Raw genomic sequence first — 15,775 nt, 5'->3', positions numbered from 1 at the left:
AAACTCATTCACTGTAAGTCAAACCATAACAGACATGGCTTTCCTGCTCAAAGTGTGAAGCCTCCCCCAAGTCTTGCAACTGTAGGGACAAAGGCTAATTATTAGATCTCTCTGGAGAGCTCTCTTTTTTCTTAACCAAAAAACATAACAAAACCCAAAACAACTCATTTAAGGCTCTTCTTGTTCCTCCCTACTCTATACATCCTGTTGGAAAAATCTGATCAATGGACCATGCTGAAGACTGTTCTAAGTCCAAACACAGGAAACCGTTCCCTACTTTACCAGATTCTTAGAATGGTATTTTCTGGGCCTCAAACGTCGCTGTTGAGGGGATGGAGAAACCTCTGATTACGATTTATGACTTTTTTACACCATCTTGGGATGAAGAGACAATAAATTACGGCGCAATGTTTGAATACTAAAAGTCAGCTCTGGGAGGGATAATACATGTTTGAAAACCATCCCTTCCTCGAAAGTCAAATTTCATCATCATTATTCCTTATTGAGTTAATATTTTTCAGGCACTTTAAAATTCACATAAAATATTTATTTATAAACCTTTTTCTGCAGTATAAATTTCCATTATTCTGACATTTAAATGTTTTAATATTTTATATTCAATTGTATTTCTTATTATAATTGGCCATCAGCCAAGCCAAAGTATTCTTAGTGATATCTATGTATTTCAATGATTATTGTCTGCAGTTTATTAAAAATATCCTGCAACCTTTAAAGAACCAGATTAACTAAAACAGGTCTACTCACCATGTCCCCTATAGTTGGTTGAATGGTGACCTTAAAACAATGTGTTCATGTCCTAACCCTCCAGAACCTGTGAATGTCACCTTAATTAGAAAAAGAATCTCTGTAAATGTAGTTAAGAGTATTGATATGAAATTATTTGGGGTTATACAAGTGGGCCCTAATTCCAACAATAAGTGTCCTTATAAGACACACAGAAAAGAGAAACATAAGGAGAAAGACATATGAAGATGGAGGCAGAAATTAGTTATGTAGTTGCAACCAAGGAACACTGGAAACCACTAAAGGCTGGAAGAGGAAAAGCACGATTCTCCCCTAGAGTCTCCAGAGATAATGTGGTCCTGCTGACACCTGGATTTCAGTCTTCTGGCCTCCAGAACTCTGAGAGAATGCATTTCTGTGGCTTTAAGTATCAAGTTGATGGTAGTTTGTTATGGCAGCCCTAGGAAATTAATACATCTCTGTATTTCTTGATAATTCTGTATAGCCAATTCTAGTTATATATTGCACATTTATAATTATATAATTCTGTGTAGTCAATAACTATGGCTAAATATTAACAAAGTCATAGAGAGTGGGGAGATAGCTTCCTGAATTAAGAACAGCCATCTCATCTTAGAGAACAGGATCAGTTTCAGACTGCATGATGCTTTCATCAGAAACAGCAGGAGCAAATGCATGAAGGCAAGAAAAAGAATAACGTTAGGGATGTGCAAGCAATTTGACACAATTGGAAAGTGAAATGGGAGATGAAAAATGTCAGGATATGAGGCCAGGAAGGTGATTGTGTGACAGATGTGAGGCTTTAATGCTATGTCGATATGAGTGACTCTGTAATGGTGTTCCTGCTTTTCGAACAAGGTGTGTGGAAAACCTTGGGGGCAGGATGTAGGACACATAATAAAGATGTTTTTTCTCCCTGGAATATTGTTTTTACTTAAGCATTTGGAGGAATTGAAATAGTGTATTTGGTAAGTGAGTTGGAAGACATTTATCAATGCAAGAATATATATATAATGATATAGGAGATACAATTAACATAATTTGTAAATGATATAACATGAGACTTCATAAGTGAATGAATGGAAGTAAGGAGAGGAGATCTGAGTTAGGCTCCAGATTCATGTAGAAAAAAATCACTTTCTTCTCCCATTAGCAGAAACTCTTTAGAAGATAACATTAAGAGGCATGAGCTAATTAGAGGTCGATCAACAATATTGAAAACAACGATAGATACTAATTACTCATCACTTACCTTGTGCCAAATCCTATTCTGAATGCTAAAATGATATTTCTGTTTACAAAGAGCTCATGAAATAGGTAATATGACTGATATTAAAGGAAGTTAATGATTAGAGAGATAAAAACTATTTGAAGGGACCAGAATTTGGTCCCAGATGTAAGACTGACTTTGGTGTCCCTCTCTTAATCAATATGTTATATTACAAAGACACCCAAAAACTTCATTTTATAACTTAATGCTCTAATTCTACATTGATTTGGAAAATGATGTACTAGATATGCCAGAAATTGAAATTTATTACTAGTAAACTCCTATTTTAAATAGTACTTTATTTTTCTCTTTTGATAGGACATAATCATTCAACAAGTTAATATTTATTTTATAGATAAAGAGATTGAGAGAAATTAGTATTTTGAAACAAATGTATAAGTGCTGAATTTTTCTGTGTGATTTTCATGTCAGTGTAACAGAATGAGACTATAGCTTTGTGGTAAAGGAAAATAGACATTTGTTTTATTCTGGAAATGAATCAAATGTGTGTATGTGTGTGTGTGTGTTTCTTCTTCTTTAGGCAGACTTAGAAAAGAGACCCTGAAATCTGGATGAGGGATACCTTTTTCCATCTTTGGGCCTGTAATAAGTTTGTCCCTGTGGGATTCCAAGAGGTGGAAAGACCTGAAACATTTTCTGGGGGAAATGTGTGGGATGAAGGGAGCTATCTGAATTTTAGGGTTTCTGGGAGCCAAGATGTGAAAGACCAGACTCTTGGATAGAATATAAGTCACATGGAGCAATTATAACTATTTACCGTTTCATACTTCCCTTTTGTTAGTGAAAACCTGTTAACTGTTAACCCCTATGCATGTGTCTTATGGGAATTATGGAAGGCCTGTACTCACCCTTGAGGAGAAATTATTCAGTGGGAGCAATTTCAAAAAGCAGTTACCTTCTCATTCATTGTTAAAATGTCACCTTTACCCTGGGACAGATTGTGTTTATTTTTTTTAAAGCACTGCTACATAGCAAATTACCGACAGTTATTGTCATCAGAGAAAAGATCAGCAAATTTAGAAATGCATAATTCATCACATATTCAATAACTCTTTTAAAAACTTTGCCACAAGATCATTAACTCACCACTGTGTGATACAAACAGTTTATCAGTATTGCCCTTCTTTTATTTCAAAATGTTGTGATGAGTACATTATGTTTCAAGGTCTTATTTTATAAAATTAACTATGTTATAAAGTCATACCACTTTCTGCACATCTGATCCTTGATCCCACTTTCCCTTCCACGTACCCCCTTATTTATTTTCTCCTTCTTTTTATAGAACAGATTCTTGAAAGTATTGTATACTTTACTGTTTCAAAACTTTCTTCCTTTGAATTTTCTTGAGCCCACTCAGTTAGGTTTTTGAATCCACCACATTACTGAAACTGCTTTTCTCAACTCCTTGATGACCTTGAAATGATTAAACCATATATGATCATTTCTTAGTACCCATTTAGCTGACTCATCCATAGCATCATACACAATCAGTTAACCTCTCCTTGAAATGCTTTATCCTTTTGTTTCCAGGAAACCACACATTCTATGCCTTCTCAGTTTCTTTCACTGGTACATTTTTACCTCTCAAACCTCTAAAAACTGGAATGCTCTAGTGCTATGTTTTCATCCTTCTTTCTTCTGTTTACACTCCCTCTCTTGGTAAACCTATCCAGGTGCATGGCTTTAAATACTATTTATGTCTCTGAATGATTAATATATAACTTCAGCCCAGAACTTGCTCCTGAAATCAAGATACATATGTGGTTAAACAGATATTTAGATATAGATATAGAGATAGATATATACACAATTGTCTCTTTGATATCTTCACTTCAGTGTACAATAGAAACCTCCAAGTTGACATGTTCACACTGAACTTCTGCTTTCCCCTTACCAATACCAAACCAGTACCTTTGTAGGTCTTACACATTTCAGTTTATAACAACCAGATTCCTCCAGTTACTTAGACCAAAATCTATGTCATCTTAGACTCTTCTTTTTCTTCTTTTCTTCAACCTCCACCCCTGCTCATTCCAACAAATGTTGTCATCTCTACCATCAAAAGTATATCCAAGTTGTTGTTTACTGGGTATAGAGTTTCAATTTTGCAACATGAAAAGACTCTGGAAATTGGCTGCACAGCTGTATGAATGCAACACTACCAAATTGTATACTTAAAATGGTAAATTTTATGTTATGTGTATTTTTCTACAATTAAAAATACCCAGCAAGTACAAAAAAAAAAAAAAGTCCTGAATTTAGCCACTCCAAACTGCTCTCATTCTCATCTCATTCTCAATACCTTAGCCTAGATCACCATCATCTGTTGCTAGATTCCTACAGTAGTCCTCTAGTGGGTCTCTCTGATTCTGCCCCTATTCCCTTGCTAGTCTCTTTATCAACAGTGCAAGCAACCCTATTAAAATGTAAGTCAAATCATGACTTTCCCTTCTCATTTAGAGTAAAAACGAAAGTACTTGGCATGACCTATAAAACTCCACGTGATCTGGCCTTATTACTTCCTTTATCTCATATTCTATGATTCACCTTTATACTCCTTCTGCTTCAGTCACAGTGTCTTCTTTGCAGTTTACCTGACACTCCCACTTGAGGTCTTTGTGCTTGCTTTTCCTACTACCTGATAACTATAAGGCTAATTCCCTCACTTCCTTAAGATCTTTAAAATTTATCTGCTCAGTGAGTTAAGTTTTAACATAAACATGTGCAAGTAGCTGACATTTTATTTCTCCTTCTCTCCTTTATATATTATCCTTAGCTCTTGTGGAAATCCAAATAGACCAACTGTTGTAATTAAAACAAAACAAAACACCCAGAGAGTTGCAGTGGCTTAACTCTCACGCATATCAGAGACCCATGTGAGTCAGTAGAGTGGGATCCTTCCAATTTTGTTCTCATTTGTAGTCACCTAAGTAGTAAGGAAAGAGAATGGGCAGATATTATTTTCAAAAAATATGCACACCAATTTCTCCCATTCTGTATGCTCTTCCTGCAAAGTGATATTGATCCTTTTTCAATCAAGAGGTGGGTCTATGTTCCCTTCCTTTGAATTTGGTTGTGCTCATGAGTATGGAAAAAGTGACACAATGTGACTTACAAAGTTAGGTCTGGTTCACTTGGGATTCTCCAGCATCTGTGCTGTGAAGATGCCAAGCATACATAAAGAGATAATGTTTTGGTCTATTGTTACAAAGCTTCAGATGAATTTCCAAATTACAGCCAATATGGCAGACAAGTGAATGAAGTAGTCTCCACATTATGAAGTCCCAGCCGTAGAATCATCTCCAGCCGTTTAGAATTGCCAACTAAAGACACAGACAAGCAGAGACAAGCCATCCTTGATATTCCTTGTCCATATTTCTAATCGATAGACTCCATGAGCATAGTGAAATTGTTTCATACCATTAAATTTGGAGGTGATTTGTTGTGCAGCATTAGATAAACAGAACAGAGCAAGAGCCTAAAGAAAGCACATCTGCTTTTAACCATCTTGGCTGAGACCACATGATTTCTACTTTTATTCCTTTGATCAAAATCTAGTCATTTGGCTCCACTTAACGGCAAGGCTCCAGCCACAATGGAAGTCTGGAAAATGTCGTCTCATGGTGTTGCTGAGAATGTTGTTATACATTATCAGCCTTGCTATAGCCCTCCACTATTTACTATACTGTATGTCATTTAATTTTTTTTCTGACTTCAAAACTAAAAGATAAGCTGCATGGAGATGAGATGGTTTTCTGATTTGCTCACTTTTTCCTGGCACATAGTGGGATATAGTAAGTACTCAACAGAAAATTATTGAATAAATAAGGAATTGAGTAGATTGTGAGAAGAAGCTTACCTTAAGAGAAAAAAAGTAAAGGCTATAAGCTTAGAACCAAAGCAAGGGATTTTCGGTTAAAAGAAATTTAACATTAGAGAATGCACAGAAGCGCATCACTCAGAGTTTCATTAGATATACTTCCCTCTCACTTCCTCTCATCCACTATTTTTTTGAGGAAAGCAGGTATCACTTGAATTACCAAGAAGAAGTAAGGTTATTAGAGTCTCTGTATGATACAAAGAACAGAGGACAGCATTATTTTATGGCCAATGTAATCTTCTGTATCATTCACTAAGTGGTTAAATGACTTCTAAGAGGAAAGGTTGAACAACAGAAATAGCTGAGTCATAAAGGATCACAAAAAAGAGTACACAAAACAAAAGTCAGGGACCAGAGCAGCCAAAACCCGAGCATATGGAGGCATTGCAAGTTTGAATGGAAAAAACGATGGTCAAGGAAGTTCTATGTCTAATGGCTTTTAAAAATAAAAACGCTGGGAGAGAATTGGGATGGTCTGGTTGCTGGTGCTGAGTTTATAAAGAAACACGGCCTACAATAACAAATTGATATCATGAATCTATTGTGTGCCCCTTCCCACCCTTCCGGCTGTTGAAGCCTGGGGATACAGCTAGAAAGATAAATAACAGGCCTTACAAGTGACCTTCTCTAGTCAACCTCTAAGCATGACTTAAAGCCTCCTGTGCCTTTCAGACAATAATCCTTTTGTTTTATTAGAACAGAACTTGGAAAGAGGATATTTTTCATTGGGGGTATGTCCTTCACAGAGCAAGAGCTACTTACCATATATATACACAAGTCATGATTTTGAGGCTTGATTGATCTATCTATTTATTTTTTTCTCTCTCTCTATCTATCTGTATTTGTTCATACATAACTTCATCTAACTTTTCCTTAATACAGTTCTTACAATACCATTGTTTGCCTTCTTTCTCCTATGAATTTGCACAGAAACTGAATACTTTTTAATTAAGAAACACAATTTTTTTCCCTTTTTGCTTTATTATCACATTCAGTATAATTTCTGCTTACTATGTGCTTCCAGCTGCAGATAGCTACATGAGTAGACTTATTCTTTACTTTCATTAATACTTTTGGTTTTGCTATTTTTTCTGATTTTCTATTATTGCATTGTTATTGCATAGGGTAAATTTTTCTTATCAATGCAGTAAAGGCACCTGCTTGTAGGTCCAAAATTTTTCATGTTAAAGCAATGGCAAATTTTGTTATAGACTATATGGTTATACTTCACATAAAATAAATAAATTACAGATATATTAAGAGATGTTCCATTAAAAACAAGGAAGTTCATGTGGTACCAACACATGAGTAAGCATAAGACTAAATGTAAACATGGACTTAGGGAACATTAAATGATGAAAAACACCCACAAAATGAAAGTTTGTTTTCTTGAGGGTATAATTTTTAAAGGACAATTCCAAACTCTTAACCTATTTGGAGGCAATTTTTACTTTTAATTCTTAAAAGGAATTGTGATTGGGGCTTAGATATATATTTATATGTTTCACTGCTCTAAAGGAAAATGAAGTTTTGTTATTATACAAAAAAGGAAAGAAAAATTAGTAATAGTGCAAAGTGTTTCTCTGACTGGTAAGTCTTGTGGTCACTTCTATGCCCTTGAAATTTGTGACACTTCTGACTGTCACTATCCTCCCCTACCCCCTGCTTTCCACTGTAGTTGTAAATATATTTCCATGCTTCTAAAGGCCATTTGTTTACTGGTAGTAAACTACCTGCTTGTAAATCCTGCACATGTAAGGAAGCTGGATAAAGTGAAGAGCAAGTTAATCTACCCAGAGGTGTAATTACAAGAGGATAAAGCAAATTTGAAAATGTTTATTTCATATGGTGCATTTGACAGAATCACAATTCATCTGGGCTTTGTATTATTTATTACTTCCTGATAGCACAGTAGAAATCATGGCATTTATCACCACCAAGAACATGATTTGTAGGAGGTGTTGATGACCTATAATGTATGTAGAATGCCAAAATCCAAACTTCTAATTTATTGGGTTACACAATAAAGCACTTAATTGAAAAGGGCCCTGACTGTCTGGGCAAAATGGAACTGTCCTCTGCTCTCTTATTAGAAACCTGGGGCAAATTCACTAAAATGTTCCCTAAATGCAAACATCAGACATTTCTAGAGACACTTCTTATTTAGAGGTTACCTCTACTGAATATGTCTATGTCAGATAATCTGAGTTTTAGATCTCTGTAACATGAGTGTCAGCCAATAGGGTGGTTGCTTCTATTGATACTGGGGTCAGGCTGCTTGTGTTCAAATGCTGCTTTACCACTCTATGATATTCTGAGCATCACTTTATCTCACTATGCTGATTTCCTCAAATGTTAAATTGAGGTAATAATAAAACTCATTTTATAGAGAAAGACTAACAAATAATACATGTAAAATGCTTTGGTCAGTGCTTTGTATAGATTATATGTTCAATAAGTGTTAGTTAATCATAAACTCAACACAACCAAATTCATTACATTATATCCTGATATGGACCCAAGGTTTTCCTTTTCTTCCCCTTTCCTTTCAAATTTTTAAGACTGCCAACTCTATTAATGCCCAAGCATACTTTTTTCATGAAATCTGCCTTTTACCACCACTAGTACACCAAAATTGTTCTATATTTCACTGCGAGAATTTAAAAGGTGTCATGGAGTAATGGACAGAGCAAGGGTTTTGAAATCATACTGGCTGAAATTTTAAACTCATTTTTGGTAGTTATGTGTGACCCTGTAGAGTTGCTTAATTGTTTTGAGCCTCAGTTTCTACATCTGTAAGATGGACTTCATTTGGATTAAATGAAAAGATACCTGGGAGAGTGACTGATACATATTAGATACTCAGTAAATAGTTTTCTTTCTAGCTTAACTTTTAGCCCTAAAGTCAAAGACTGTTCAATCTTCACTGAAATCTTTATCCACTACATCATCATTCCAACATTTAAAGAACTCTTTACATTCTCCTTGAAAATCTCAATATCTTTCCTTGCATAATATGGACCTTGATTTCCCCAAGAAGTATTGAACATTTCTTCCATGGCTCCCTTCTACTTCTTTAACTTTGATGTTAAACTTTTCTTTCACATTCTATATCAAGCCCACAAATAATTCTCTAATACCCTTCTTATAGATTTCATCTTCTGCTATGACATAAGAATCTACAACTATTTAGATCATTCCATAATCTAGACCATTATTCTAGACACTTTATAAAGATTCTAATATCCAAAGAGGTAGCTTTGCTATCATAATTTAGACCATGTATATTTCCTAACTATCCTGTGTTAATTAAATCAAATACTTTGAATTTTTTAAGATTTTGTGTTATGTTTTATACTTTGTTTTACAATTTCTCCCCTATGATCTGTGTTTCTCTTTATCCTATAAGTGTTTTGGTATTAATAGTCTAATTTTAGTTGACTCAAAAATTGTAAAGGGTCAAATTACTCATCCTGATATTATTAAAAAGCAAAAACAAAAAACATACATTTACTCTTCTAATATCAATCACCCTTTCCATATAGCCCTAAAAACTTGACTTGGCTATTTTCTAACACTGTTGCTATGGTCGCTTTAGATTTACTCCCTGCTCTCAATCTTCAGGACACCTTTCTATGTAATAAACATAAAGATGTACTTGTTTCCATCTATGAAACAACATTCTTCTCTCCCTCTTTCTTCCTGCCACTTGAGGACAGATATCATTAATTTCTTTTCATTTCTTTTTTTTTTTAACCTTTCCCACCCCCTTCCCCCACTTTTTTGCTTTTTGTAATTCTTTTTTTTTTCCAATTAAGTGGATATGTCATAATTTATTTTACTGTTTCTCTCCTGCATTGTTTCCAATTTGAAAACATGATACAAAATTCTTTGACAAGTGTCTGTGTTCATAATGCATCTGCATTTATAATTATATCCTTAAGGGAGATCCAGAGAGGAATTCCTAAATCAGTGGCTGTGAATGGGTTGAAGGTTCTACTGAGTCACAGGGTGGGAAGGCTTATTAGGCTGTAAGGCCAGAATGACACAGCTGGACAATACTTTCATTTGTCCCTGGGCAGCTTCTTCTCCCATCCCCCACAGCAATGACCCTTACTGCTCTCAAGCATCACATGCTCTTGGTCCCCATCCCTTCACATCTTCTGAATGGACAATTTTGCTTCCTTCTTCAGAGAAGATTAAAGTTGCTGAGAATGAACTCTCTCAGCCCAACAACAAGATTTCTTGACTAGACTCAAAGTTCCTTGAAGATATGGTCTTAGCTATTTTTTTAATTATTATATGTTATAGAGAAAACACTGCATTGGAATCAAACAGAACTAATCCCAATCTCTGCCCTATTATTTTCAAGTCTTAAAAGTTAAAGTTACTTTGCCTTTGGAACATTAGTTTTTCACCTATGAAACAGAGGTTTTTCTACATCAGAGTACAAGGGCATATGGAAAGTGATGAATAGTAGATGTTTTCCTGTTCCTTACTGCCTTTCCTTCCACTATTAAAACCCATAAATTGTTTGACAATGTGCTTTAAATGTAGTAAGCATTAGGGAAGTTTTCAGAGTAGAAATAAATTAAAAATATACCATAAATATTATGTGTGTTATCTTATATATAATACAACCTTAATATTTATTATTATTTTAATATTTTAAATATATAGCATTCATTCAGATAATTCAGAAAATCTCATGATAATTTCATAGGATTTTTACAATTTTCTTTCAAAATTAACCAATATTTCTGCTGATATTTTAATTCTTAATATGTAAGCACAGGTATTCCTGAAATTACATTAAAATACAAGAAGGATTAACTTAGAAAAACATTCAAGTGGATATTTTTCTATTGAGGTTCTCTATATGCTCCATTTTTAGAATTTAGTTACTTTCTGAAAATTATCATTTTTAGCTGAAATAGTAATACTTTGAAAACATCTATCTAGCCTGTTCATTTTTGTACCAGCTGCTATGAAAAAGCCTGCATATAGCAAATTAGTAAAAATTTACCTTTATCTTCTAGTCAAGTAGATGATAATTTTTCTCAGGTATTAGAATGATTTCCTGGAAATATATCCATTACAAAAAATGATATTATAGAAGATAGAAAATCTTAGTAATCCAATCAATTTCCCAGATGAAATGTAAATCTTTCTCTCTTTCTCACACTAACACACACTCTAGTTTCTCAAAAAGCTCCCTACCTAGTTAGTATATGAACAATTTATATCAAATTTTCAGGAAACAAATAATTTCCGGATGCAATGTGCCTATCAGGGTATAACGTATAGTAGGGATTTCTTCCTGAGAACAATATCCCATCACTGTAATATGAGGAAAGTCAAATTTGAAGAGTGCCGGAGTCCAGCCCCAGCGGGTTCAGGAACCTGAGGGAGGAGTAGCGTCGGCGCGAAGAGAGACACAGACAAGACACACTTCAGCAGCTCATGGCAGCAGGTTCTCCCAGTTTACTCATGTTGTGGTATTTATACTTATGCTTACAAGCACTTGTGGTTTCAAAATACAGAGGGGGAAGTACAGTACTAACAATTTTAGTCTTTGTTACGCTTCTGCGGTTAGCTCTTCCGGAACAGTTCAAACCTGCGCCTTCACTGTCCCTTTACTTGTTCCATTTGGCCGCTTCGCTGCTCATGAGAATCTTGATTTAATCTTGTTCTCTTCCCATTAACTCTGTTGTACCAGAACGTTCAGACCGACCAATTTCTCTTTATTCTTTTTGGCTCCGAAAATTTTTAAGATTATATTGACCCAGACAGACCATTCTCAAATAGCTGATCAACAGGTTGACATCAGAATTCTTTGAAGCCTGATTTAAACTTTACTTAACCTATTCAGTTAGAGTCCTCCCTTCAAGATACGCAACAATAACTATAGCAGCACCACGGAACATTCGATGGTCCTCCAACCCAAGCCCAATTTCCTCTAGGTATCTTTTTTGCCCTTACTCTGGCTCCTAATAAAAGAGACAGCTCTGCACAGATTTCTTGGGACACATTTATATGGAATTGCCCCTTAGTCATGTTTGCCCCAGTCTTCCCCTGAAATCCCCCATCTTGTCCCCGTAGGGACTCCCTAGAATCATAACTCTTAATATATCCACATAGCAAAGCAAATATTGAGCAAAATCCTAAGAAGATGCAGAGAACCCCGCCACAACTTTTCTTACCACTGCTGTGCAGTGGCCCCCTCATAGGCCTCGCTGTGCATACAGCCTCAGGGTCTGGTGGCGTGGCTCCCGACAGAAGAGCTCCTGTCTTCTCTAGGGAAAAAGAAATGAAAGCTCAACCATCAATATGTTAGGAATCAGTGATAATTTGGCTAGCTGCATCAATTTCTATGGAATAAGTATAGTATAGAATGGTTCAACATTGTATTTAGCCCAATAAATTAAGAATGCTTGAATACTGCCCTGCTTTATCAAATAGGATTGTTGTTATAAACAACATTAACTGACACCATTTCATTAAGTAGAAGACAATAATCAATTTCTTGAAAGGATAAAGGTAGCTAAAATAATAAAAGGAAGAGCCTAACAGGCAGATACAGGAAGGATAAACACAAGGCAACAATGGTAATCTTAGCAGCAGGAACTCATTAATGTATCTCTAGTACTAGGGCATTGCCATCAGGATGATTTATCTTCTTGCATTCTTGAGTGACTTCATTTAAAATTCAAATTCCCATGAAAAGATAGAATGAGATTCATCTTGTTTAGATCATGTCTGCTTCCCCAGATTGGGTTCTATCTTTTGCTTTACTCACTTCTCTTGCCTTGAATGCACAAAATGCTTGCCATCTGGTAATTATGTACTAAAAGAGTTTATGAAGGTGGAAGCAGCTTAACTTAGGCCATGTTCCTGGTTACGTTCCTCACCCAGTGGATTTGAGAGCACTATTCTAAGATTATGGAAAATTGATAACAGTAAAGAGTATTTTTATTTTCCAATTATCATTTCCTCTTAGCTTATGATTTCTTAAGGAAAACTATGGAAAATATGAGTGGTTTAAGAATGAAACTCTAGGATGAAGGGAAATTATAAGAGAGAGAAGAATGGAACTATTAGAAGCTATTAAAATCACTCATGGAGGGAGTAACATGTGCAAATATAAAAGAACATTGTGAAGAGCACCAATAACTATGTCACATGAGCTTTATTATATCTATAGAAGTAAACTGTATAAAAATAGCTCAAAGAGCAAAAGTGGGTTAATAGTATTAAAAGTATTGTAGGTTTTGTGTTTCTGTAGTGTGGCAAAAATACTAACTTAAAGAGGACAGAAAAATAAGCCATAGTATATTCATACAAGGGAATAATATTTAGCAATAAAAATGATGAAATATTGATACAAATTATAACATAGTTATATCTCAGTGAGGTTTTGTTATGGAGAATTTTTTAAACTTTAGATTCCAAAGAGTACATACCTTTATGAGCTTCCATTTATATGAAGTTAAATAGCAGTAAGAACAAATCTGTGAGGATGGAAATCAGAAAAGTGCTTATCTCTGAGATTTAGAAGCAGAAAGAAAAGGTGGACAAAGTAGATGAAAGGATGACGATTGCCAACAGAATATGGCAATCTACAAAAAGATATAAAATAAACATTTTAAGTGAAAAATAAATTATTTAAAATTTAAAAATTCAAAATGTGAAAATTACTATTGCAGATAATAAAAAGTGATTAATCTAAAAAGTGAAAACAAAAACAAAGAAATGTAAATGGATAGGCCAATGAGAAAATAAATGGCAATGTGATATATATGAAAAATTAACTTTATAAGTAATTATAATTAATATAATTGGACTGCATAAATCTAGGTAAAATATACAACTTTCAAATGGTTAAAAATAAAAATATTCTCTTATGCTAATCTCATTATGAAATTGCACTAAACAATATATATAGAACATAGGACATAATGTTTGATGGGATATACATTCTTTTAAAATACACATATAGTATTCATAATACGAAATATATAATTTTTCCCAACCTTAATGAGATATAATTGACATACAACACTGTGTAAATTCAAGCTGTACAATGTGATGATTTGAAATACACGTATAATAATGTGGAATAATTAACACATTAAGGTTAATTAACACATCTATCACCTCACATAGTTACCTTTTTTGTGTGTGTTTATTGTGAGAACTATTAAGATCTACTATTTTAGCAAGTTTCAACTATGCTATACAGTATTGTTAACTGTAGTTACTTAGTACATTTGATCCTCAGAACCTATGCATCTTATGACTGGAAGTTTGTACCTTTTTGGAGTTCCCCGAAGCCTGTTCATATAAGTTGGTGAACTTTGTCAATAAATGTTATGTGTGTTCTGACTACTCCCTCACCTGTGGTTTCCCCATCTCTCTCCCTCTCCTCAGTCCTCCCTATTTCCTGAGACACAACAATACTGAAATTATGTCAGTTAATAACCTTTCACTGGCCTAAGTGTTCATCTCTAACTTTTAAAGCAAAAGCTAGAAATGATTAAGCTTAGTGAGAAAGTCATTTGAAAAACCTCGATAGGCCAAGAGCTCTCAGACCAAACAGCCATTTGGGAATGCAAAGGAAAGTTCTTAAAGGAAGTTAAAGTGCTACTCCTGGGAACACACAAATGATAAGAAAGCAAAATAGCCTTATTGCTGATACGCAGAAAATTTTAGTGGTCTGGATGGAAGATCAAACCAGCCATGATGTTCCCTTAACCCAAAGCTTAATCCAGAGCAAAGCCTTAACTTTTTTCAATTCTATGATGGGTGAGAGAGGTAAGGAAGCTTCAGAAGAAAAGTTTGAAGCTAGCAGAGGTTGGTTCATGAGGTTTAAGGAAAGAAGCCATCTCTACAATGTAAAAGTACACAGTGAAGCAGCAAGTGCTTAGAAACTGCAGCACATTATCAGAAGATCTAGCTAAGATAATGAAGGTGACATGGTGACACTAAACAACAGTCTTTTTTTAATATAGATTAAACAGCCTTGTATAGCAATAAGATGCCATCTAGAACTTTCCTATTTAGAGAGAAGTCAACATCTAGGTTCAAAGCTTCAAAGGACACACAGACTTTCTTTGTGGGGGCTGATATAGCTGTTAAATTTAAGTTGAAACTAATATGCAATCATTATGAAAATCCTAAGGGCTTTAGTAATTGGAACTGTCATGTGCTCACTGGGTCAGAACTCAACAGAAGCCAAATAGCAGGGTATGATCAACGAAGTGGATGCTGATGGCAATGGCACCATTGACTTCCCAGAGTTTTTGACTATGATGGCTAGAAAAATGAAAGATACAGACAGTGAAGAAGAAATCTGTGAGGCATTCTGAGTCTTTGACAAGGATGGCAGTGGTTACATCAGTGCTGCAAAACTACATCACATCATGACAAACTTAGGAGAAAAACTAACAGATGAGGAAGTAGATGAAATGAACAGAGAAACAGAGATTGATGGAGATGGACAAGTCAACTACAAAAAATTTGTACAGATGATGACCGCAAAGTGAAGAGCTACTTTCAACTCTTTCCCCGCCCCCAGAAGTGAATCTTTTACTTACCTCTTACCAAAAAAAGTTTATTTTCTCATTCTTTTTTTATATACCAAAACTGAATGTCAAAATTACCTTCTGTCCACACACACAAATAAATCTGCATGTATTGGTTGATGATCCTATCCCCTAAAAATCAAGCTACACATCAGTTTTCTGATATAAATACTTGTCCTACCTTAATGATAAGGAAGCACTTAGTGGACTCCTTGCAGGTCCATTTTGCCCATGATTAATACACTATTTGGGCTG

General features: G+C 34.9%; 1 pseudogene; it reads left to right on the top strand.

The window, feature by feature from the left end:
• Positions 1-15,139: 15,139 nt before the first annotated feature.
• On the top strand, positions 15,140-15,481 carry LOC107033885 (calmodulin-like; annotated as a pseudogene).
• The last annotated feature ends 294 nt before the right edge of the window (positions 15,482-15,775 follow it).

Source organism: Vicugna pacos, chromosome 1 (assembly GCF_048564905.1).
Source record: "Vicugna pacos chromosome 1, VicPac4, whole genome shotgun sequence".
In the NCBI taxonomy this organism is placed as follows: domain Eukaryota; kingdom Metazoa; phylum Chordata; class Mammalia; order Artiodactyla; family Camelidae; genus Vicugna; species Vicugna pacos.
The sequence above is the reverse complement of the archived record's forward strand: the minus strand, read 5'-3'. Positions and strand labels throughout refer to the sequence as shown.